The sequence below is a fragment of the Pleurodeles waltl genome, chromosome 3_1, assembly GCF_031143425.1.
Source record: "Pleurodeles waltl isolate 20211129_DDA chromosome 3_1, aPleWal1.hap1.20221129, whole genome shotgun sequence".
Taxonomy (NCBI): Eukaryota; Metazoa; Chordata; class Amphibia; order Caudata; family Salamandridae; genus Pleurodeles; species Pleurodeles waltl.
The window spans coordinates 1,534,214,009-1,534,239,780 of NC_090440.1; positions in this window are offsets into that span (position 1 = coordinate 1,534,214,009).

Below are 25,772 nucleotides of genomic sequence, written 5' to 3' on the forward strand. Positions count from 1 at the left end.
GTGGTGGTGGACACACCGCTGATTGACCTGTCCTGGGTAGGGAGGTTTGGGCCCGCTGGGTGGGTGCTGTGCGGTGTTTCCAGAGGGTAGAAGGTCGGTGTTGGGCTGTGCCTGTGCGAGGGGAACAGACTGTCCCGAGGCCCACAATGGTCCGGGCTGGTCATCAGGATCCAGTAGGGCAGAGCTGCTCTCGTCACTGTGGGCCACTTCTGGGGGTGGAGTGGTGTTGTCTGGACCCTCTGGTGTGGTGACGGTCCTTTGGGTTCCTGCAGGGGCATAAGAACATGATTATTGCATGTGTGTGTGTAATGGTGTGCAATGTTGGGTGTTTGTGTACCCCAGTGCAAGCATTCCTGTGTGGGGGCTTGTGTGATGATGGTTCGGGGGTGTTATGGGTATGTGCAGTGGGCATGCTTTAGTGATGGGTGTCCATGCTTAGTTGTGTCATGCAGGGCTTGGTGTTGGGATGGGTGGTTTGTGTTATGGGTACATTAGTGAGGATTTGGAGTTATAGGGGAGGGGGTGAGGGTGGGGGTGTGTGATAGCATGCAGGTAGGGTTGGGGATATGATAGTTAAGATTTGACTTACCAGTGTCCCATCCTCCACCGACTCCTCCGAGGCCCTCAGGATGCAAGATGGTCAGGACTTGCTCCTCCCATGTTGTTAGTTGTGGGGGAGGAGGTGGGGGTCCGCCGCCAGTCTGCTGCACCGCGATGTTGTGCCTGGAGACCGTTGAACGCACCTTCCCCCGTAGGTCGTTCCACCTCTTTCTGATGTCCTCCCTATTTCTTGGGTGCTGTCCCACGGCGTTCACCCTGTCCACTATTCTGCGCCATAACTCCATCTTCCTGGCTATTGATGTGTGCTGTACCTGTGAGCCAAATAGCTGTGGCTCTACCCGTACGATTTCCTCCACCATGACCCTGAGCTCCTCCTCGGAGAAGCAGGGGTGTCTTTACCGTGCCATGGGGTGGTGTGTGTGATGTGTGCGGTGGTGTATGTGGTGATGAGTGTGGTGAGTGTAGTGGTGTGTGGTGCTTTGTGCGTGGATATTGTGTGGGTGATGGTGTCGTGTGCCTCTGTGTGATGGGGTTGTCTGTTCTGTGCTATATCTCTTGCCTTCGTTCGTGATAGATTTTTGGTCATAGGGGTTGGTGGGTGATGTGGGTGTGTGCTTTATATAGTGTTGGGTGTGTGGGAGTGGTGTTTGTATGTGTGTCAGGTGTGTGTATTTGGAATTGTCCATTGTGGCGGTGTTTTGGAGATGTGTGTGTATTTTGAGCGCAGCGGTGTGTACCGCCAATGGAATACCGCGGTTGAAAGACCACTGCGTGGATTCGTGGGTCGTAATAGCATGGGCGTGTTTCTGTTGGCGTGGAGGTGGAGGATTTGTTTCCGCCAGTTTATCACTGACCTTTGGTGTGGCAGTGTTGTGTGGGTGTCTGAATTTCGGCGGATTCCAAGATGTGTGTCATAATAGCTGTGGCGGACTACCACCGCCGCAACGGTGTATTGGCGGTCTTCTGCACGGCAGTAAGCGCCTTTTACCGCCAATGTTGTAATGACCCCCACAGTCCCCAATCTTATCTGTGTCATCAGGGCCCTATTGCAATGCCAGGCAAAACTAAGCAAATCCAGTTCCGGAACAGGTGATATTTTGAGCACAATTAAGTCCCTAATCAAAACATTATTTAATGCTGTCCTGCTCTCTTTCAGCTCCTCTTTTCACCAAGAAAGCAGATTTTACCAAAAGTCTCTGTAATTTACAAATGGCAGAAGGCTTATGAAAGAGGTGAGACAGCGCAGGGTCTTCAAAAACTCTGTTCACGTATGTAAGCCATGGTATATTGAGGCCTTTTTTTGCATCGTAGGGAATAGCTTCACCGTGCGCTTAGCCCCCAAACTCCAGGGCCCCCCTCCAGGCACTATACACGGACAGCGGGCCCCCAGATGAGAGAGCGTGACTGGTTCCGGAGCATGGGGGCCTTATTCCACTCGGCAGGAAGGGGTAAGACGCAAAATATGAGGGAGTCCACGAGGCCCTTTTCACATTGTAGGCAGTCATTAATAAAGACGGTTTAAGCAGGCTAAAAAGGTATGCCCTGTTCCTCATGACACACATATCTAGGGACAGAGGGGGACCTACTGCCTATTAGCGATGAAATGTAAAATAAGGCACTCAAATGCTGCTTACATTTTTGACAGAGAATATATAGGTTACTACTCCAAGAATAAGTAGCATCGAAAACAATTCAAAGTAGGGAAAATGATGTGCCCTATGTAAGCTGTTGCTCATGACTGTGAAATACTGCAGACTTTTCTAAGTGGAGCCACGAGGCTTGCACGCCAGAAATTGCGATTTAAGGTAAACACTTGTTTTGTAGGGAACTTTTATCTTCAATTAATATAAAGCAAACAATCATCAATTATGATATATAAACAAATTGTTATTTATTGATGAGATATCATAGACAGCACACTCTAATCAAATACTACTACTCTAGCTAGAAAGATTCCTAGTCAAACATTTATAGTCAAATTGCTGTTCCTTTTATTATAACTGTGATTACATTCAATCAACGGCCACCATAGCCAAAATTGCATCAGCCAGCACGTTTCATGGCACACAAAGCTGTTTCTTCAGGGCGTTAACCTACTTTCTTCAGGAAGGAGTTGGTGGTGCAACAACTTTGGCTCCGTATAGCAGCAAACCTCATGTGCTTGCCACCTGGCAGCTTACAAGAACCCATCAGACCTGTTTTGTACCTCCAGAGGGCTGTGAATTGTACAAGGAAACTGTTTACAGATCAAGGCATAGAGGAAAAGTCACAGAGGAAAGATAACATGAAAACAAAGAGACCTTCAGAGCCAAAGATGCCCTTGATTGTATGAAGTCCTGGCTGTCACAGACCTCTAACCATGCACAGGGGCTCTATGCTAGTCTTGAAGGATGTCTCTGAGGCTTTGTCGCTGTATCAAGCTTTGGTAATCTGGTTTGCACTAAACCTCTCCCTAATGCTGTGGGACCATTGCTGCCACCGTGTCATACTCTAATGCTCCTCTTCTTAATGTCACCGAAGCTCTGAAAGTCTGATTGGTGCTTAGGGTCTCATGCAGTCATTTCGTGTTATCGTTTGTGTCAGCTCTGGGGGCAGGTTTGTCACTGAAGCACTGTCACACTCTGAAATCCTGTGCTGTCACTAAGATACCATGTGGATTCTGACTGTCACTGTGACTCTGTGCCTTACCCTATCAGTGTACTATCAAAATATGTTGGATAGAATATTGCTGGCAAGAAGATAGTTTTTGTTTTGGTACAGAGAGCGTAGAGAGCGTAGTTTAAATATTACATACCTTAGATGTGAAATGCTTATACTTACCAATACTGCAATAACAAAACATAAAGTATTATTCGTCTGAATGTATTCTAAAAGTGAAGAAATTATTGTACACATATACTAATGTCGACTATAAGAAATAATTGCTTGCATTATAATTAATTGAATACGTTAACACCTACGAAGATTGCGTTTATTAGAATCCATAAGTCCTAAGTTAGCGTGAGCTGAAAAACTTAGCTGTATAACTCGCATATTAAAGCATATTTTTCTGTTTCTCCAGTGTGCTGATTCGCAAAAGGCCATGACCCAGCATGTGTTCTTTCTTTGCTTTAAGTTGCAAAGTTAGGATTTTTCTCACCCGCATGCTAGCGGTTTTAGTATAAGTTTTATGCGTTTTTGCAACAAAATTTGAAACATCCAAGGACAATCGACCATGGAAAAGAGAACTTTTGACCCGAAGAACGTGCCAGAGAATGAAGTAACCCCGGATGTGCCACCTACGAAGACGTCAATTATGAAAACCAATCAAAGTGTTATAAATTATCGTGGGGTGACAATTGCATTACCTAATGTATAATTTGATAGGTTAAAGATAGTGGGGTGTAGCGACTATCCAATAGAATTTTGGGGGAAGGTATTGCGAAAAAGGGATAAAAACCCATGACACAGAAGACTCGAGAGAACTAGGTAGGGAATGGTATCAATTGCATCCAGAAACTCTGTCACTCTGTTTGGTGATTTGAGACTTGAATAAACCATCCCTATCCATAGACTGCCCCATTACACTTTTCCTCCTTATGAGGGAAGTGTTCCCTGTCCCGTAGACGAAATAGTTTGACGGCGATCTAACTGATGTCCTGAAGACGAAGACTGATCCTGTATGCTGACTCATTCTGAGGAGGGTAATTATGACAATTGCTATTGTAATTCGTCTATCTGCTTTTCCTTTCTAGGTACCAACTGCTGTATTTTCGGATAGAGACCCTAGTCAGATGTTTTCTAAATTAGTGTTCTAAATTGTTTTGCATGAAGTCCAACATGCTGATGCCAATTAGTGGTCAGATTAGGCATTCACCTTGACTGACGCAACCGACGTGACTGGCTTTGTGCTATGCTGAACTAAGACGTATATGATGTTCTATGCACTCTGATCTGTGTATCTCTTACATTGGTGCTTTTATGTTTGTGATCTTTGCATTGTCAAAATCTTATCACAGTTGCCATATCGTGACTATGCTCCTTTGCTTCTTGGTTTTGAGATTAATACTCTTATTATTAGATTGTAATCAATAGGGAATAAAATTCACAAAACGTGTGGTTATTCATGACTGAAAGGTCATGGTTGCACCAACAGTTTAATCAATGTCTAAAGTGAAGTATATTGTGGTGATATATGTTGATAATATCATTGATATATTGCTTGATATATTGATCAGCTATCTCGTTCTACGGTGTCTCACCACTGGGTCAAAAGATTCATCGGCCTAAAACGAGTCCTAATGTGTATAAATTTACATAGAGGGACGCGTTAACAGGGTCTCATGCAGTCATTTCGTGTTATCGTTTGTATCAGCTCTGGGGGCAGGTTTGTCACTGAAGCACTGTCACACTCTGAAATTCTGTGCTGTCACTAAGATACCATGTGGATTCTGGCTGTCACTGTGACTCTGTGCCTTACCCTATCAGTGTACTATAAAAATTTGTTGGATAGAATATTGCTGGCAAGAAGATAGTTTTTTTTTTGGTACATAATATTGCTTTTAAGAATACTGTAGTTTTAACATATTGTTTTAATTATATATTTTAGTTAATATACTAATTTTAGGTGCTAGTATTGTTAGTATACTTGTTATTAATTACTTAAAATATAATTTGTAATGTTAAGTGTTTTAATAATTTTGTTTTTAAATGCAATTAATTATTTACATTGCAGCAGCAGGCTGTTGGGTATGTAGTGGAATAGGGAGGGAGCTTGGTTGAATTATAAATTATTTAAATAATTTAAATTAACAGTGATTACTTTTTTATTGGAAATGCCGTATTTAATTGATTACTAATTGTGATTATTGTGTAAGTGTTCTTTTTTCGTTCAATGTAAATACCTTTAATGTGTATTTTAGTGTTGTTATCAGAAAAGTATTTTCGAAAAATATTTTAGTAGTGGGTTGGTGGGTTTCTAGTGGAGTAGGGTGGATAGTAAGTTAAAACAAAATGTTTTTAAATTTAATATCATGTATTTTTTGTTAAATAAATGTATTATTGATTCCTAATTCTGTAAATCAGTTTATCTTTTTCACATTGTATTAATTTTTTAGCTGTTTAATTTTTTAATGAGTTTTTAATTTTTTTATGTTTATTTCGCACTTATTTTTTAATACTGTGTTATTTTGTGTAGGAAGATGAGATGGGAAGATATCACAGTTACAATACTTTTTATTCATATTTTTATGTGTAAAGGATTCATTGCGAATTGATTATGTATATTTTTACTGTTTTACATTTTCAGTTATTTTTTGTGTTTTATTCAAATTATTAATTGATTCAATTGTAACTGTTTTTGAAATTTTGTCTGTTCAATGACGTTTCTTTTTATAATTTATTTGTGTTGATTTTAGTATTCATTTAAATTAAATAATGTGGTATTTATTTTCAAAGTTTGCGTTATTTTGTAGTTAGACAAGTGAATACCTAGTTCTGTATGATATATTTTAATTTTTCCATATTTGTCTTAAATAATGTATTTACTTTTTCTACGTACGATCATGTATTGCTTTTTGTTTATTAGGAATTTAAACATTTTTGGTAATACTTTTGAAGGTTAACACTTTCCCCACTGTTGCATAGAAGGGAGTCAGAATAGTAACTAAAATCTCTCTGAAGTACAGCACTTTCCCAATTGTTGCTTAGACCGGAATCAAAATAGTAAATGTAACTCCTCCGAAGTCCAATGCTTTCCCTACTGTTGCTTAGAATGGAGTATGAATAGCAAATCTAGCACCTCTGTAGTACAGTGTTTTCCCTACTGTGGCCTAGGCTGAACTAGGAGGTGTAAATCTAATCCTTCTGAAGTCCAACCTTTTTCCTACTGTTGCTTAGAGTGAAATTTTAATATTTTTATCATTGTTTTTACTATGTTTTTATATTTTGGGTTCAGAAATGTTTATATTATTTTTTACAAAAATGTTTTTTTAATTATTTTTTATATTTCCATATCAGTCTAGTTAACATTTCTTATATGTGTAGGGGTATATTTATGCCATTTTTGGCACAGGGCAGCACAGCAAGTCAACTTGCTGCCCTGAGGCAAAAAGCAGGAATGTGCTGTATTTAAGCAATATGGCACTCATTGTGCTGGCACCATTTTGGCTGCCTAATTCCAATGCATGCAGTGTTGCACCATGGGGCAAGAGTGTCTTAGTTGCAGGCAGGATTGATTTTGTGCAGAAAGGGACACCTTCCTGCACAAAAACAATCCCCAGAGGTTTTTTCCTCTTTCTATGTGTGTTGCTTAATGCAGCACACATAGAAAGAGGAAGAAACAAGGAGATATTTCTCCTTGTTGCACCTCACATGGGGAGGAGTAGGATTCTGGCACATCCTCAGGTTTACCAGGGTTGGTAAATCTGGGGATGCTTCAAGATCCATGGGTGTTGCATGGGAACACCCACCGCAACACCCATGGAACTTCTTTCTTGCGCAGAGTAAGGCAAGACAACGGTTTGTGCTGCCTTGCCTTACTCCACATTTATGAGGCCGCTCAAGGCCATGCAAAGTGGCTTTACGTGGGTTGCATCATAGATATGGTTACAAGATTTGCGCCACTGTTGCATCACAAAAATTGATACAATGGCAGCACAAGGGACTCATAAATATGCCCTGTAGTCTATCACTTGACTGTCTTGTTTTTGATATTATTGTGTAAAATCATAAAAATATTATTAACATATGTTAAACCTGTTTTCTAAATTTAGATTACAGTATAAATAAAACTATTTTTTATGTTTCTGTTAATATTTTAATTAGGTTACATATTTTTGGGTTGCATATATACATATATGTTTTTTATTTTTCATTTATTTTACATTTAATATTTAAAATTGAAGTATTTAAAAAATGGTTATTGTTGAGAATTGTATTTAACACTATCTATCTATCTATCTTTCTATCTACCTAGCTCTATCTATACAAATATCTAGATAGATAGATAGATAGATAGAATTCTAAAAAATAGTCAACATTCTTAAATAAACATTAATTTTAATTTTAAATAATGAAGTACTTTAAATACACTACATTAAAGTTGATATGTATTAAGAAATCAATACGTTCACCTGATTCTGGTGTATAATCTCATCAACAATATTTTGTCACAATATTCTTGTAGTTTTCATTGTAAGTATAGGACCACAATGTTTTTGCCATTGATTTTTTTTACATGATATTTGTATCACTCGATATTTAATGTTTACACTATTGTGTCAGTCAACCCACACATGCGCCATGGACTTTCACTGAGGTTTTGTTTTAGGCATTAGTGGTCACTAAAGCTCTGTGTCTGGCTCTAGGAGCTCTAACCATATTATTACTGAAGCTCTAGACTTCTAACTCAAGAAATGCACATCTCAATTTTTCTGCCGAACATTAATGAATGAGATTCTGCAGGTGAAGGACTGTGAACTACGTTCACCCATTGTATCTATAAAAGAGCTACATTTTTAAATAAATTAAAACATGTAGAGGTCAAAATAGTGAAAAGATAATACAGGAACACCTTCTCCTAAATCAAGAGGATTTCTGTGTAACAGTACTGTGAAGCAGAGCTGGCTTTAGCGCTGGTGGCACCCTGTCCGACAGTCTTTTTTGGTGCCCCCCCATCCCATGACCCCCTCCTCAGTTTCACTCAATACCACCCGGCAAATGTGCCATCTCTCTATTGCCCCCCTTCTACATGCATTCATTTGTTTTAAAGCTCTTCTAAAAGCTGGCTTTACTAATCCACACAGCTATCCACATAAAATATAGTTCTGTTTTTTGCAGCAGGCTTTTTAACCCTGTACGCTACTTTATTGTGAGTCAAAGCTGCCTCTAGACAAAACTCCGATCTCTCTCCTTAGCAGAACATTAATCATAAGAGGCATCTTGACATTTTTTAATTGTTTCCTGAAGGCTGGACGCACAAGGAACATTTCAGCAGGTGCTTTTAAATTGCAAGTTTCATAAGTCTTTGGTAAACACAGCACCCCCCTGAGTTAAGCGCCCACCAATCCAAGTCACCACACGGTGCAGCCACACCACTCACACTGCCTTAAAGCCGGCCCAGCTGTGAAGCACAAGCATGGTAACAAATGGTTCCCCTATGCTTTTGTAGACAGGCAGGGTGAACATTCACATCACATCAAATACACAGCAACTTTGAAAGCTATTATGCAAACACCAATGCACAGTGCTGTAAGTAGGTTGAAAAGGGTAGAGGGTCTTTAAAAGGGGTGCAGCCAAAGAACCGTAACACTGAGATGTAAGGCATGTGCCTTTAGTCCTTGTGGTGCAGGTGGAAGGACTCCCTTCTGGTGTGTCCCATTTAGCATAAAATAATTGAATATCTGTGAGAGTCTTGGGGACTCCTCACCATATTCTGAAAGGTGGGTCCAATCATTTTCCGTTTTACTGATGGTGTCACTAGCAATCTGTTCCAAGAGGTCTGTCTTAAAACATGTAAACTAAGGTCCTGTACATTACACAGTGTGCCCCTAAAATAGTATTTGAGTGCCTATATGTGAGTTGTCTGTTATTGCATCCAAACATGTTATATTATCCAACGTATATACCTCAAATGAGTCATAACTTTTTGGCTTCACAATCTTTTTTAGTTGTATTAGATAAACAACTAACAATGATTTGTTGTGAATAAGAAACCAGAATGTTTCAATTTTGAAAATTGCCACTGTGATTTAACATTACCAAGGTCTTGCGAAAGGGTAGTGGCCTTCAGATTGTCTCAGCTCTCCAGTTCTCCCCTTCACACTTGCAAACTTTTACTCTCCCTGCTTTATTCTGAAATCCTCCATCTGCTTATCTCACATTTTGCCCCAATTACAATACAATAGCCATCGCTATGCAGAGGCCAAGGACTGAATGTCATATGCTATAGACATCTGTATGACCCACTGTCACCGGGAGAAACCTGCACTGTCTTCAGCCTCAGCACCAGAGCTCTCAATCTTGCAATCTTGCACGGTCATAAACCTCCCAATACCTTAAGATTTGGAGTTAAAGTTAAGGATATATGGATAGAGTCCTATAGGAACCAGTTTTGAAGTTGTTTTTTAATTTAACTACTGATGGTTTTGAGACCCTGCATGATCCAGGTATGTAGGGTAAGTAAAGGTAAGTATTTTTTTTTAATTAAAGTGCCATCAGGGCCCAAACTGGGGCCCCCTGCATGGCACAGGGCGCAATAGCCATGCTCAGGGGACCTGGTCCCCTGTGCTGGCCATTGGGGTGGTAGGCATGACTCCTGTCTTTTCTAAGACAGGAGTCATGTGGTATGGATTGTCAGAAAATGACGCTAGGCTGGTTAGAGGCATTTTATTTGCCTCTAACCAGCTTAATGTTATTTTTTTGGTGCAAAATCCCCTTCTCCTTTACCGCTACCCCGACCAGGCTAGCATCATTTTTTTTTAAACACTAGCCCAACCTTTGCACTAACTTGCACCATTCCATAAATATGGCGCCCGGCTGGTGCTAAGGAATGGCACAAGCCGGTGCTAAACTTTTTGATGCAGTTGTGCAGTTTTGCATCAAGAAGTATGTTAAGAGGCTGTTCCAGGCAGAGCCAGCTTTAGGGCGGTGCAACCAGTACAGCTACACCTGGCGCTGACCTTGGGGGCAGGGAGGATTGTGTTTAGAAATCGGATGGGTTTAAAAAACCTGGGGGCATATTTATACTCTGATTGCGCCGGAATTGCGTTAGACCCGTCTAGCGCCAAAGATCTTGGAGTTTGCGTCATTTTTTAGCGTGGACACCTACCTTGCGTTAATGATATGCAAGGTAGGCGTTCCCGTCTAAAAAATGACTCCAAGGCATGTGCGCCTTATTTAAACTCCCGTGCAAAAATGACGCACGGGAGTGGGCGGGTCAAAAAAAATGACGTCCAGCCGCTTTTGCGTCATTTTTTAACGCCTGGTCAGGGCAGGCGTTAAGGGACCTGTGGGCTCGGAAGGAGCCCAGAGGTGCCCTCCCATGCCCTCCCATGCCCCCAGGGACACCCCCTGCCACCCTTGCCCACCCCAGGAGGACGCCCAAGGATGGAGGGACCCATCCCAGGGAACTTAAGGTAAGTTCAGGTAAGTATTATTATTTTTTTTGTGGCATAGGGGGGCCTGATTTGTGCCTCCCTACATGCCACTATGCAGAAGTCCCCTGGGCATGGCCATTGGGCAAGGGGGCATGACTCCTGTCTGTGCTAAGACAGGAGTCATTTCAATGGGGGTTGGGAGTCAAAAAAAATGGCGCAAATCGGGTTGAGGCCAATATTTTGCCCCATTTTTTGACGCCCAAGCTCCATTTTCCCCTATGCCGGCGCTGCCTGGTGTGGGTCATTTTTTTTTACGCACACCAGTCAGCTGCGCCGGCTAAAGTCATTCCATAAATAAGGTGCCCGCATGGTGCTTTGGAATGGCGTTAGCCGGCGTTAACATTTTTGACGCACAACTGCGTTGGCGCAGTTGTGCGTCAAAAAGTATAAATATGGCCCCTGCTGCTTTCCTCCTTCCATGTTCAGTAGTTTTAAAAAAATGTCAAGAAAATGCTGGTGATTAATGTTCCTGCTAAAGAAAGATTATTGTTTTGTCTAGAGGGAGTTGTAGCTCAACATAAAGTACCACAGAAGGTAAATATGCGTACTGTGAAGAACGTGCACCTTGCAGATCACAAAACAGTATTTTCTGAAGATAGCTCAGTGGGTTACTACTTTTATCACAAAAAATCCTCTTGTTACTTGCAGTTCATGAGCTATACTTCTAATATGAACAGCCATAAAAAATCTGCATGCAAAATGCGTAGTAAAAGTTAGAACGTTATGCCTTTCCCCAGCCTTTCATTATTATAATGTTGCTAAAGGGATTTATTTAGTTATAAATAAAGTCTTATTAGTAAAGCCAATCCTAACCACTGAGGTATGTTTTAAATCATGGGTGTGTGCTTCTCCAGATCAAACGCTCTTAAAATACACTGACTACTGGATGACATGATTCCTACAACTTTTAATCATTATAGTCTAATGTGACATTTCCTCAAAGACTGAAAGACTAATTCACAAAGGGAGACTTACACTTTTGTGGAAGTTGCTGCTTGTTTACTATTCACAAAGGTATTTTATTAGTAGTACCTTTCTGTCTGTGGAGTGGGCGCACTTCAAATGGTAGGACTGCATTATCTTTTTAAATGCATTGCCTCTGCAGTCGTAAAGATACTACTCATAAAATACCTTTGTGAACAGCAAACTATCAGAAATGTACACAAGAGTGTATGTTTACCTTTATGAGCCATGCTCTGAGTTTCACAAGTTTCATTCATTGTCTCTGTATAGTGTGCGTGTGATGTAAAATGCTCTGATGCCTTACACTGGTATGAGTAGCTCAATAAAACAAAGAAAATGTATGTGAGAGTGGGGCTATGGAAATATGATGGGCAGTGTTGAAGGGGGTAGTGAGGGAATCTGTGGAGAAGGAGATCATGGGCGTCAAAAAAGATGGTCACACTGGGCACCACTAGCACTAAAGCTGGCCCTGGTCCCAGGTGATGTGCTGTCTCTTCTTGCCAGATATGGCATCCAAGGGGGAGAGAGCAAGTGGTAGCTAGTCATGGATGACTGGGAGGATGAAGTGTCTGTGGCAGTAGCTTATTTCTCTCTCAGTTTGGCAAGCTGGATGGATCTGTGACAGACATCCCTGGCCAGTGTGCTGATGTGCGAACAATGGGACTCTGGCACCGGGTTCTGAAGACTGCCAGAAAGAGGAAGTCCTGAAGAGCATGAGGTCGACCTCAAAAAGTTTAATAAAAGGGTCCTGTAAGGAACAGGGAAGGGAGGTCAAGAAGGCAAAGGGTGATCCTTCAAGAGCATGGAGTACGCGTTCTTCAGTAGTACTATGAGCATTGATCTGGAGAGTGGGAGAGGCTTTCTCAGCTATCTCTATACTCCTCTTTCACTATAATGCCCCTTCATTTCAAGCATCTGCCTCCCTATAAGATGTCCACAGCTGTGTTGGAAATAATGGCTGCTTCTTCAAGTGCTATCCCCACACTCCCGCCCCTGAAAAAAACTCTTCAGAACAGACCCTGCCTTAGAGCAAACATGCTTGCTGTGTGACGGTAGAATTAGCTCACAAGCCTTTTTGACGAAATGATAGATTACTATAGGATAACCCAAAAGCTGAGAGACAAAAAAGTGTCTCTGTATCCCTGCACCCATGGATTCTATGTCTGAATGCACCTTTAGAATGTCTTGTGCATAAGAACAATACAGTCTAAAGTAATACGAGCTGTAGTGACTTTTATTTATTTAATGCACCAGTATGCATAATACAACAACATTTTCCAGCTAATATGTTATGTCTGATTTGAAAACGGCTCTAGTTAGATAGAAGGGCGGACCATGGAACATAAGACAATAAAATATCTAGCTTCTCCTAAGACATCAGCAATTTAAAAACATTATCAAAACTCATATTGGCAAAGTCAGTAGGTCTGGTATTGACTGCTAGCTTTTTGACTTTGTCATTGCTTGTTATGTTTTGTCATGGGTTTTGCAAAACTTTAATGTTGTGAAAGCTTCTATGCCCTTATCAATGTTTAAAAACATCACTGACTATAAGGAAAAACATTTTTTGGTATCAAAAAGCCCACATTGCCTTTGGAGTCCCTGGTACTAAAGTGCTTTGTGCAGATATGCTCCTTGTGATTGGACAGAATGTAATCGCTTGCAGTGAAGTTAGCAAACGGCTGCAGTGGGCTGGAGAAAAATGTGAATGAGACAACAACAGACCAAAGGACAAAAAGGGCTGTCTAAAAGCCATTGTAATTAAGTATATTATACACACCATTTTAGTAAAATCAAGAGATCTTGGTCAATGCCACATATAAAAAACACACATTTAAGTCTAATAAAACTATTTAAGCTTTCTACAGCCATCTGAAGATGCATTTTTAGGTCAAGCGTAAGCATTCGGCCTATTGTATACTTTTAAGTATACTTCTTCTGTGGGCTTAAAGCCATTTCATTAGCTTGTTTCAGTGACATTTAAAAATCCTTGCTTGCGAGTGGTCAGTCATGCCTCTTTGTCCCTTCTTTTTCTCTTTGGGAGCAGGGACCAACTACTGTATAATTATGCTCTGTCCTGTTTATCTGTTCTTTAGGGAACTTTTTTTGTCATGTCAAACTTGACCCAAAGGTTTTGGAAGCTTTTTCTGAGTACCAGCTCCATTACACAAGGACATATTCTATTTTTGTAGGCATGGGGAGATTATGTGATGTTGATCTCATGCTGTGAGTCGAACCACGGTCCTCAGTTCTAAAGTTGGCAGCTCTAGTTGTTGTGCCACGCCTTCTCCCAGTTCTACCAGATTTCTGTGGGGCATATGAGGCATTTCAGCTCCTTTAATTGTTGCAGTGCGGCACTCTGTGCTTTATGTTGACATATGGCAGTCGCGCCTTTCTTTCGTTCTGCACGGCTCGCCCACCTCCATTTTTTTTTGTTTGCCTGCCTCTGCTTGTGTTACTGGATTGTAGGGATAAGTGTTCCTGTTTTATTTACTTAATGTGCTGGTTCGCAGCCACTTCATTTGCTGTGATTGATCTTCACAGCCACAGTAATCTCTTGTTTTTCCACTTTCTGTGCCGTGTTTGTGTTTTTTGTTTACTTTGGGTTTCATGTGGTTTACAGAAAGGCGTGTGTCTGCTTCATTTGCCGTGCAGCCGTTTGCTTGTTTTGACTCTCATGACACAGTGAGACTGCCAGCAGCACTAACGAGCGTTCTGACGAGCCAGAGTTAACTGTAGAAATCTCCAGCATGTTCTCAAGACAGCATCCTCCAGACTAAGCTGATGCCATCACCTCTCACAGTGGATATTTACCACTGCTTGCTTGTTTTTATTATCTTGGCCCACACTGTTTTAATTCACTATTTCCCCACTTGGCTAACAGCTGCTTTTTTACCTTTAAGGTTGCCCAAATAAGGTCAGTCAGAGGACGCAACATGGTACTGGAGGAATGAGGACACAGATGTAGGCAAAAAAGGACTGTGAGGGAGGGGCAAAAAGCTAACAACCGAGACTGGACCCAAGTCATATACAGCACTGCGAGCAGCATGTCCAGACATTCTTTCCTTGCTTGCTTCCCCACCAATCACAGAGTAGCTTTCTAAGTAAAACCTAGTCACGACCAATTGGAGCACGAACGTAAAAGGTCAGGACAACCACAACAGATATACATACATCTCTAATTCATAGTTTGATAAACCATCTCTTAAGCAGTGGTTCAACATAACAGCTAGTCGTTCACAATTACAATTGCATCCACCTGGGGAGCAACAATCAATGACAGTCATGATTATTAAGGCGTATCAGTTATTTAATAGAGCTCGCCTCTACACTTAAGCACACTTATCTCATGAAAATCATTTATTCAGTCAACGCCCCATGTATACTTTTAGCCAGTTTTTTTTACTGTTCCAATGTTCTGCTAGCAAGCCACTCAGTTTCAATACAGCTGGGAATTGTGACAGTCAGTAAGGGAAATGTGCGAGTTATCATCCACCTGTGCGGATTTTCTATGGGTTGGCTGAATAAAAAAAAAATCACGTTACAAAAAGTTTCCATTCAGGTGGGAAGCACACCTTCAGATAGCTCATATCTTGGACACAGTAATGCGCAAGCACAGACAAACACCATTTATGCTACCAGTTATGCGATGTCCCTGACCCGCGCCAGCCAACCTGCTTTAAGCGCTCATTAAGTTATCAAGCAGACAGAAACAGCCCTTCAGTCGTTTCAGTTCTGTTTCCAAATACATTAATCTATATAGATTCCATCCCTATGTTAAAAAACAAATAGAACACAATTGTAAGTGAAAAGTAAGAATTGTGTATGTTATCTTTGAGAAAAAAAGCTAAATTTAAAAGAAAATACAAAAAGCCCACACGGCATAATAACAAATATTTACGTTGATATGAATTTTGGTGTAAAAAAAGGTCCTGTTTAGCTAATGTATCTGTTTTCCTGGGGACTGTTTTTTGTCTTCCATTTACATCATCATTCAGAACGTACTGCGTGACATGTAGTTTGTTTGAGGAGGGGGCACAAGCAGCCATTTTACAATAGAGAAACGTTTTTAGCCATTGATAGGTCTCCCCTAGTTTTTTTTTAAAGTGAGTGGAATTCTGCCACATCCTTGCTCTCTTGTCACTGTATTACAGGAAAAACATCACCTTCTTGTGAAGGTATTAATCTGAATCCCTCCATCGGACATTTTGATCTTTGCATTTGTGTGCCTATGCTTTCCAAGATCACCTGCTGGTTTTGTATTTGTTTTTTAGTTTTGGATGTCCAGTTCGTTACTAGATTGCATCATTTTTATTCTTAAATTCCGTGTCATCCTCACTAAAGGGCAGTTGATATCCCATTTATTTTTCTTATCTGAGATAATGAAATCTGTCAAAGGGAATGCTTTGGCAATATTTGGTGGTATTTTCATTTTTAGCTGCAGATAAATGAAGAAGGTAAATGGAAGTGCTTTAGTTATATGCAGGGTCACTCGAATTATGTGGCCGAGAGGACCCAATTATGCAGCAGGTTTGACCAATTTATGTTGCAAGAAAAGTCCAGTTATGCATTTACAACGCCAATAGCTCTAACTCTCACAAATGTGAGTTCTATTGCACTGCAAACGCTTGTTTTAAATTTAAACAAAGTGTTTACTCTGCCTTCCTGTTTGTGCTCATCCTGAATGTGTGTGTGAGACACTGTAAATGTGCACTTGTGTGTATTAGCAGGCCTTCAAACATCCTCTGGTGTCCCTCTGGTGTGGGCGGGGGTGTTCCTGGGGCTTGAGGAGGGTACCTGTGGACCCATTCCATGGTGTGTAATCATGGAAATGGGACCACTGGTCCCCTAACGCCTGGTCTTACCCAGGCGTTAAATAATGGTGCAAATCAAGCTTTGCACTATTATTTAGCCCTTCCTCCCACCCGTGCATAATTTTAGCACTGGGGATAAATATGAGGCTATGGGGTTAGCACCATTTTATAGATGGGAACACCAACCTTGCATCTCATTGACTCGTGGCAGGTTCACACATCTAAAAAATGGTGCAAACTCCAATATTTTGATGTTAGATGGGTCTAACATCAAAATATAAATATGAAATTAGTTTTGCACCAAATTTGCATTAAATGACGCAAATTCGGTGCAAATGGGGAATAAATATGCAACTTAATGACTTCACTCGAATGGCTATTCTTAAATATGGCCAAACTCCCAAGTCCCTGCCTCGCTGCACACCATGGCCCATGGCACAATACCCAGCACCAAGAGAAGATGAAACACAAGAAAAAATGCCTCTCAATGGGTTAGCAAGTAGGACTTTCACTCACACAGAAATTGATTCTAGAGCTGGTCTATTTGGCAGCCACATCCTATTGATGCACATTTATAGTATGGAACCCTTGTACACCTCAGACAAAGCAACAACATCCACCCAGAACTAGTGGAGATCTCAGATTCCACTTTTCCACGGTGTACCAGTTAATCCCTTAGGTCATAGACCCACAACCCACCAAAACGCTAGGGGAAGAAGTGATGAACCATCCAGAGGATAAGACAGGCAGGAAGCCAGGAATTTGAAAGCAACAGCATAGAGGGTTCAGGACATGGCAAACCTGCCATAAATGGACTTCTTTATTAGACTGCTCTCTTTATGGTTTCCACCCTTACCCACATAGACCAATACTCAATCAAATAGAAGCATGAGGAGAAAGAGGAAAACTTTGACTCACAAATTCAGCAAGCAGCAGTTGAGGAGTCTGACCAAAAGTAACTCATTGCCAAAAGGGACTTAACCATTCCTCCTCTGTATGTTTTTTATCCATTACATAAGCTCTGCCAGATAAATAAAAATTTATTTACGGAAGACCTAAAAAAAGACAATATTAAGTTTATTAAAAGAAATCGCTCCCTAGTACCCAAGACCACCCAACAAGGGATTAACCAAAGAAATAACATATTTGTACTAATTGAAACTCATTTCAATTACTACAGAACAACCAAGTGAGGCAAGCAAATTTGCACGTTGTCCGGCGGGTTGCACACAGAGGAGAGTAAATTCTGAGACAAATGTGGTCAAATGGTGCATTTTTACACCTCAGTTTGCAAAGAATGTGGCCAAAAAGAAGAACCTGTCTTGGAAGTTCTCTATGGATACTCATATTAATCTAAAAAAGCTATACGTTAAAAGTTAGAGGTGGGCGGAACTCGCAGAGTTTCACTCTGTGGAATTCGGCAGAGTTACATGAAAACTCCACGACATTCCAAGGAATTCCACGAGTGGGCAGAAATCAGCAAGTTGCACTACGTGCACTGATTTTTAGTGCTGGGAGCTCGTCTCATGGTGAAAAATCAGCACAAATGGCACCCGCAGCATGCTAAAAAGAGCTGCTGCTCGAGTTGCTTTTGCTGCCACTCGAATAGAATTTCTACTTGTGCAATACTGGAGCCCTGTTGCAGTACCCCCATCCACTTTTTGCCTTGTTTGTGGATGCAACTTGGACTGGAGTGCACTGGAATCCTGCTAACCAGGTCCTCAGTGCCAGTGTATTTTCCATAAAATTGTAAAGGTACTGATCCAATTAGCAACGCTTTTAGCTGCCACTATAAGTACCTAGTAAATGGTACTACCCGGGGCATGGGGTACTAAGGGTAAGCCTCTGAGAGCAGCAGCACAGATTGTTCCACCCTCATGGGCCATGCATCCGGATGCACCCAGCACTGCCATTGCAGGTTGAGTGTCCTGGTGCAAGCCTAAACTACAAACTCAACATGGCCCACAGCCTCTGTACCCTGTCCACTACACACTGGATGTAATATAGATAGGCCACCCCTCTGGCAGGCCTTCCAGCCCCAATGCAGTGAACACTATACTCTATGTGTAGGCATAGATGAATGAGCAACATGCCCCTACTGCGTCCTTGCCAAACCTGGGACATAGTAACTGAACAAAGCAGCCATTTTAAATGCATGTGTTGGACACTGGTCAGTACGAGTTTCACAGCTACTTGATGGCTACTCTGAACCCTGGATTGTTTGGTATCAAACAACTCAGAATGATAAATCCAATTTGATACCAACATTAGATTTATTGCAAAATGTACCCAGGAGCCCCCTTAGAGGTGACCCCTGCAAAGCTAACTAACACTGGCATGGTTTCTGGCCAGTCACAACCAGTCTGCCACAACTAGACAGGATTCTGGAACCTTGGGGTGAGAGCGCCTGCTCTCTGGGTCACAGAACAAAGGCCTTCCTGGGGGAAGGTGTCACACCTCCCTACTCAGAAATGTGCACTGCCTTGCTAGTGAGCTTCAAAGGGCTTACTGCCTCGAACCCAGGCCTGTTGCTAGCAGCAGATGGCCACCTCTGCTGCAAACCCCCACTTTTGGGTGGACTCGGAGAGAGAACCCTGTAAGTGTGCCAAGTTTGGTGGCTCTTTGCCCTCCAGTGGCTGAACCATGCAATAGCCAGTGGTAGTAGACCCCCAACATCGAACACTCAGAAGGACAGTCCACTCCGGACTGCAAAAGGACAAGGAAGAAGCCCCAATCGAGGGACTTTAGAAATCACCAGGACCTCCCACCAAAGTGACCCTGCTGACCTGCAAGTGACCCTCAAAGTGACCTTTCTCCTGCTTCAAGGGCACCTTTGCGCACAGCTCTTGGCTCAATGATTTACTCTGCACCCAGCCGCCCTGTGCCCTGCACCAAAAATCCAGCTGTGTTCTAAGGGTCAACCACCCCTTGTGACCTTGACACTCCAAGAGGACCCACCGGACTCACTTTGAAGTCCGTCTGTGCTGTGATTTTTCAAGTGGTCCTCTGCAATGGCCTTGCACAAGTGCCAAAGAGTTTCTGCAGCTGCTCCCACTGAAATCGGGTGCTGTCTGAACTTCTCCAGCTGGTCCACAGGGCCCACCAATGACCTTGACCTACAACCAAGAGGACACATTGGGAAAACATATTGCCTGATTTTATATGCATTTCTAAAGTATTTCTCCATTGTTTCCTATGGTGCGCAATAACGAACTGAGATATCTTCTGAACTTTGAAAATTCATAACTTAAAAAGTACTTACCCAATTTTGATGATCTTGGTGTTCAAAATGTTATAAAAATCTGAAGTGTTTTTGTAAATTTGTCCTGAGTTATTCTTTTGAGTGTGTTTCAATTTATTGATACTGTGAGTACAACATATGCTTTGCACTTCTCCAAGATTAGCCTAACTGATCGACCAAGCTACCACAAAAATTAGAGCATTAAGTGGTCTAGTTTTTACCTCTGTAAACTAACGTGTGGTTGCCCGGACCCTCTGCACAGCATGCAACATTTTGCACTACATAAAGAGCCAGCCTCTAACACTGCTCAAGTGGCAGCTTTATCACTGTTAACAGCCAGAATCGCCCATGGCCATTCGCAGTGAGAAATCTTGCTGGGCGTCCCCCTAGTGCCTGAAAATCACACTAGAGGATGACAATTTTTGCTCCTGCTTGCCAACCTACCGCTGATGAGCTACGCATGAGAAAAAACTCCACCACACGGTGTTCGATGAAATTTGGCCAAGCGTAACACGGAGTGGCCAAAATTTCACCAACTCCACCACTGGAGTGGAATTTATTGCCCACTCCTATTATACAGGCAGTTGAGAAGGGGAGCACGTGCAGAACAGATGACTCATCCACCTAAGGAGATCTGAGGGGGACTTACTTCCCCAGTCTCTTTGTTTTTTTTCTTTCTCTCATCTGTCTTTTCTGATATATTTACTTCTTCACATCATTATTTAACTTTTTGTTTTAATCTTCTTTTATTTTTTTTCCTTTTTATCTTACTTTTTTGCATCTTTTTTCTTACTGTTTCTTTCTAGCTTTCCTTCTTTTTGACATATTTCTGTTCTTGTTTCCAGTCCATCTTTCAATCTTCTTTCCAGCTTGGCTGCTGCCAATCTTGTTTCTTCGTTACATCTTAGTTTGTTTCGTTTCTTCTGTTGTTTCCCTCTTTTGTTGTTTCCTTGTCTTTCTACATTAGTTTCCCACTCTTCTTTTCATGTTTGTCTCTACCTTTTTATTTTGTCCTGTTTTACACCTCTTTCCTTCTCTCCATCCTTCTGTATTTATCCTATCTTTCCCCCTTCACTCATCCTCGCTTTTATCTTTTTAGCTCTTACATTCATTGCTTCTTTCGCCCATCTTTCAATTTTTTTCCACTGTTCTTTCCTTTTTATTTTCCTTCATACTTCTTTGTTTTTCATCTATCCTTCCTTCCTTCCCTCCATCTATCTTTTTGGTTTTATCCTTCCTTCATTTTTAAACATCATCCTTTATTCTTATGCATTCTTCCCCTTCTGTCTTTCACTCCAGCCATTGTTAATACAACTTTGTTTCATCCATCCATCCTTCTTTCTCTCTATCATCCATCAACAGTTCTCTCTATCCTCCCATCCCTTCTTCTTGCCATTCATTCTTTGTTTCTTCTTTCCATCACCCATCCTTCCTGCTTCCAACCCTCCATTCTCTTCATCCTTCTTTCTCTCCATCCATTCTTTTGTCCATCCATACTTCCACCTATCCATTGCTTGATCCATCAATCTATACTTCTATCATCCATGCCTTTTTCCATCCTCCTATTCATCCATCCATTTATACATCTGTCTGTTTATCCTTCTGTCTGTATATTCATCTTCTGCATATCCGTCCATCCATCCCCTCTCCACCTTTTCCTCCCTTTGTTCTCTTATATTAGATGACTTCTCACACCCCACAGCTACATTGTACTATCCCCTTGTAGTGGTATTCAGGAGCTTCTGTTTAGAGGCAGGGTTCTTGATCATTGTCACATGAATAATTTAAATGCGTTATTCTACACAGAACTTCCCAGTGGCTCCGCACACCCTTCTCCCATCACTTAAGCTCCTAAAGCGGGGGATTAATGAAGCCCCATCACCCAAATTCTGTTGATCCTTAGACCTGCCCTACTCTTGTTAATCAGGCCTTCTGTGATGCATGCATATCCTTTGCCTTAAATCTACCATGGTTGATGCAAAAGGAGATGAACCAGATAAATATCATGAAGAATTTGGAGTGGGCAATGTAAGTCTAAAGGCTCTCCCCAGCCAAGCGAGAATTTTGGAGGAATTCAACATAACATTAATACTTTGCAAAATTTTTGTTACGCCGACATAATATTGCTTAGTTTAGGTAATTGTGCGCTTTGCCTGTTATGCGAAATTCCCAACGTGGCACTAGTAATGGTTACAGACATTCCTAACAAAAATGTAGCCTAATGGCATAAGGACAGCAAGAACGCGAGCAGCTGCTATTTTCAGCACTTGTGTTTTTGAGCTATATTTTAGCCTCAAAATGGACATGAGGATCTATTTTATGCTAAGATATAGAAGTAGTCGTTTTTTTTATATTTTGCGTAATCGTGTCACCACATGATTTTTCTGAAATTTTGCATAATTACGCATATGCAAATAAAGCAGATTTTAAACACTTCTACCACTGTCGTGTAAGGATATTTTATATTTCCCAAATAGGCGAGTCTATCACCATTTATATGCAAAAAGAGCAGCAGTGTAAAGAATCCCTTAGAGTCTGTGTTTCCGAGCTCCGATGTACAAATGGCCATTTTTATTTCTTTAAACTTTTGCAATAAATGATTCCCAAAGAAGTATGCATCCTCTGAAATATAAGTGCACATTAAGATTCGGTCCGTATAAAGAAAAACCCCAAATGAACTTTTAAAATTCAATTTGAACATTTTACTCACCTTGACCAGATTATAATATCCACTTGCACTTTTAAGCACCCTTTTTGCGAAAAGAATGTTATACATTCTTTAGAAGATTTGGAAATGGAAATCTGTGCGCTTCAATTGATACGTCGCCTCTTTGAAAGTCTGCTTTGAGGGCTGGCGTTTCTAGCGACCATAAGGGGTAAAAGAAAATATAGTGAGTTATGCAAGCACCAAAGCGCAGTCATATCTGAAAACTCTCATAAAACTAGAATTTGATTGCAATTTTCTTCAGGAAAAGGCACAGGATGTTGTTGCAGGTGTACGTCTGTGATGTCCCACGTTCTTCGGCATCAGAGGATTCGATGCCGGTTCCACATTACCAAGAGCGGAGAGCCCCAACATGTCAAACGGTGGATAAAGGCCCTTTATTAAAATACCTCTCTCCTTCTGGGTAGGTATGCAAATCATCTTCAATGTCGCCTTCTTTTTAAAGTGACCATCAGCATAATCCCTTGAAAGAAACTGCTCTGGAAAGCTATTTTATTGTTTTTTTGTTTACATTTTATCGGGGAAGTGAAAGAGTGCGGACCTACCCTCGAAGGGGCGCGGGGACCAGTGGAGTTCTTTACCTGTGTTATGGTTTTTTGTAACTAGATGTAGTACAAGTTACAAATGCACAAGTAGACATTTCAGGGCACGGAAAACCCATTCAACGTTTCCCCAAAAATTACCTCGATGGCTCGGGAGCCGTGTGGTCCTTAGACAGACTTTGGTGTTCCCCGCTGGACCTTTCTGAATTAGAGAAGTAAAGGGGAGCAATTTCAAGTACCTGAAATACCAGAAATACAGACAATGAAATCTCTATTGTAATCATAATCATACAGGAAATAATTCAATGTAGACAAAATCATTTAGTCAATAAATCAGAGTGCAGGGCTCGGTTAATATACAGAATCAATCAAGAACTCAGTAAAGTTAAGAAAAGCAAAATGTAGAGTAAAGAATGGCGAGGAAATCCAGCAGAGATTCATCTTTTAAAGTAAGGGCAAAGGGCAATCTTCTACATCAAGAAATCACACTCTTATAATGTGCTCTAAACAATGGATGTCATACATCTGCTACAGAAGTACATGGTTCACAGGCTTAACCAGACAAAATAAAGCACAAGAGAAATGTTTGCAACTGAATGTATTCAACAAGGTTCTCATAAAAGAGCTTCTCACAACATCTGCACAAGAAACAGAATAAGTTACATAGTATGTGATTCTCCCTGGAAAAGCTAGGTTTAACCATGAATGTTTATACGTTATTCAGAATAGTCTGTGAAAGACTACATACTTCTCTGTGGAGCACACTTAGGCCCTCATTATGACCCTGGCGGTAAGTGATAAAGGGGGAGGTAATTACCACCAAATTATGACCATGGCGGAGATAACTCCCATAGACAGCCAATGTACCACACCATCCGCCAGGGTGGAAACACCACGAATGCCAGTGGTTGCCATCAACAGCCAGGCGGAAGACAAAGTACAGCCCACCATATTAAGACCCTACAATCCGCCAAGTTTTCCAGGACGGACCCAACACCATCAAAAGCCTGGCGGAAACACATCACTGAAGAGAAAAGACTCACCATCGGAGACACAGGGAAGAACAACGCCGCCATGGAACACGAACTGCAAGTTTTTCCGATGATCTTCTACATTATGCTCTACCTGGAACACCAACTCCGACGAAGAAGGTCAGCTGCCTAGCACGCAAGGGAGGGAGGGAGTAAAACAAGAGTGATAAACACACATGCACAACACACACCTGACACACACACCATACACATGTACAGCTGCACATGTAAAACAATTTGCACCCAATACACGGCAGTATAATGCAAGGACAACAGAAATGCACCGAGGTGAATGTATTGATATCAACAGGTAATAAATAATCTAATTGTCCGTGAAACAGATATGTACACATGTACACAAAGGGACACTGCCCAGTCCAATGTTCAAAGGGCCCACATGGCCACAGTCCAAGGCCCAACTCGAATCCTGACTTCACCCAGATAGAACTCTGTAGGGGCATCAGTTTGCAAGTTGACAGGGACCTCAGAGGAATGGGGGTGCACCTCAGCCGAAGTCGGGAACAAGCCTAATGGTTCTGGAGGGGGCTCCATGCCCATTATTCTGTCCTGGGGAGTGCAAGGCCACAGTCTCTGGAGTGGGTGACTCTTCCACTGGTTCTGGAGGGGGCTCCATGCCCTTTATTCTGTCCTGGGGAGTGCAAGACCACAGTCTATGGAGTGGGTGACTTTCCCCACTGGTTCTGGAGGGGGGTCCATGCCCATTATTCTGTCCTGGGGAGTGCAAGGCCACAGTCTCTGGAGGTGGTGACAGCCCACCAGTTCTGGAGGGGGCTCCATGCCCAGTTCTCTAAACTGGGGAATGCAAGGCCACAGTCTCTGGAGTGGGTGACTTTCCCACTGGTTCTGGAGGGGGCCCCTTGTACAGCCGCCCCTGGAGGGTGGCCTACATGGCTTCCACTGCTGGTGATGGCTGCAGTGTGTCAGCAGAGGGAGGTGCCTCCTGGGCAGCCTCTGCAGGTGGTGGTGGCTGCAGTGTGGTGGCAGATGGAGGTGCCTCCTGGGCAGCCTCTGCAGGTGGTGATGGCTGCACTTCCTCAGCTGGCAGTGGGGGCCCCATGACTGGTGGTGGTGGTGTCACCCTGACAGCCTCCACTGGAGTAGAGGGCTTTATCGTCTCCATGACATGGGGCATGGAATACTTACCCTTCTTGGCAGGGGTTGACGGCTTCTTCCCCTTCATGGCAGGTTGTATGTGGTCCTTAGCCTTCTGGGCAGGAGTCGAGGGCTTCTTCCCCTTCAAAGCAGGAGGTGCAGGTTCCTTCCCCTTCTTGGCTGGAGGTGCAGTATCCTTCCCCTTCTTGGCTGGAGGTGTGGTATCCTTCCCACCACGACTAGGTGGTGCCACCACTGTCCGTGCGGACTGTCTGGCTGAGGTGCTGGGCTGAGTTGTTGGGACCCTGCTCTTACGGTGGGTGGAAGGGGAGGGAAGAGGTCAAGTTGGGCAAGGAAAAGCTTCTTAGGGGCGGTGGGCGGGTGGAGGGGGATGGGAGTGGAGGTTGAGGGAGGAGTTTTAGGAGGTGTATGGCTGCTGGATTTGGGTGCAGGTGCCTGGGCAGTATGCTGATGTGGGGTGGATAGCTGTTGGGTGTGTGAGAGCTTGCGTTTGTGTCCTTTAAGGGGGTGACAGACAGGGTGGGAGAGGACACTTGGGACGCATGCATGGATGTTGTGGAGGTGTCTGCTAGGTGTGTGTGCTGCTTGCTGTGGTGATGCTGGTGGTGGATGTTGATGCAGTGCG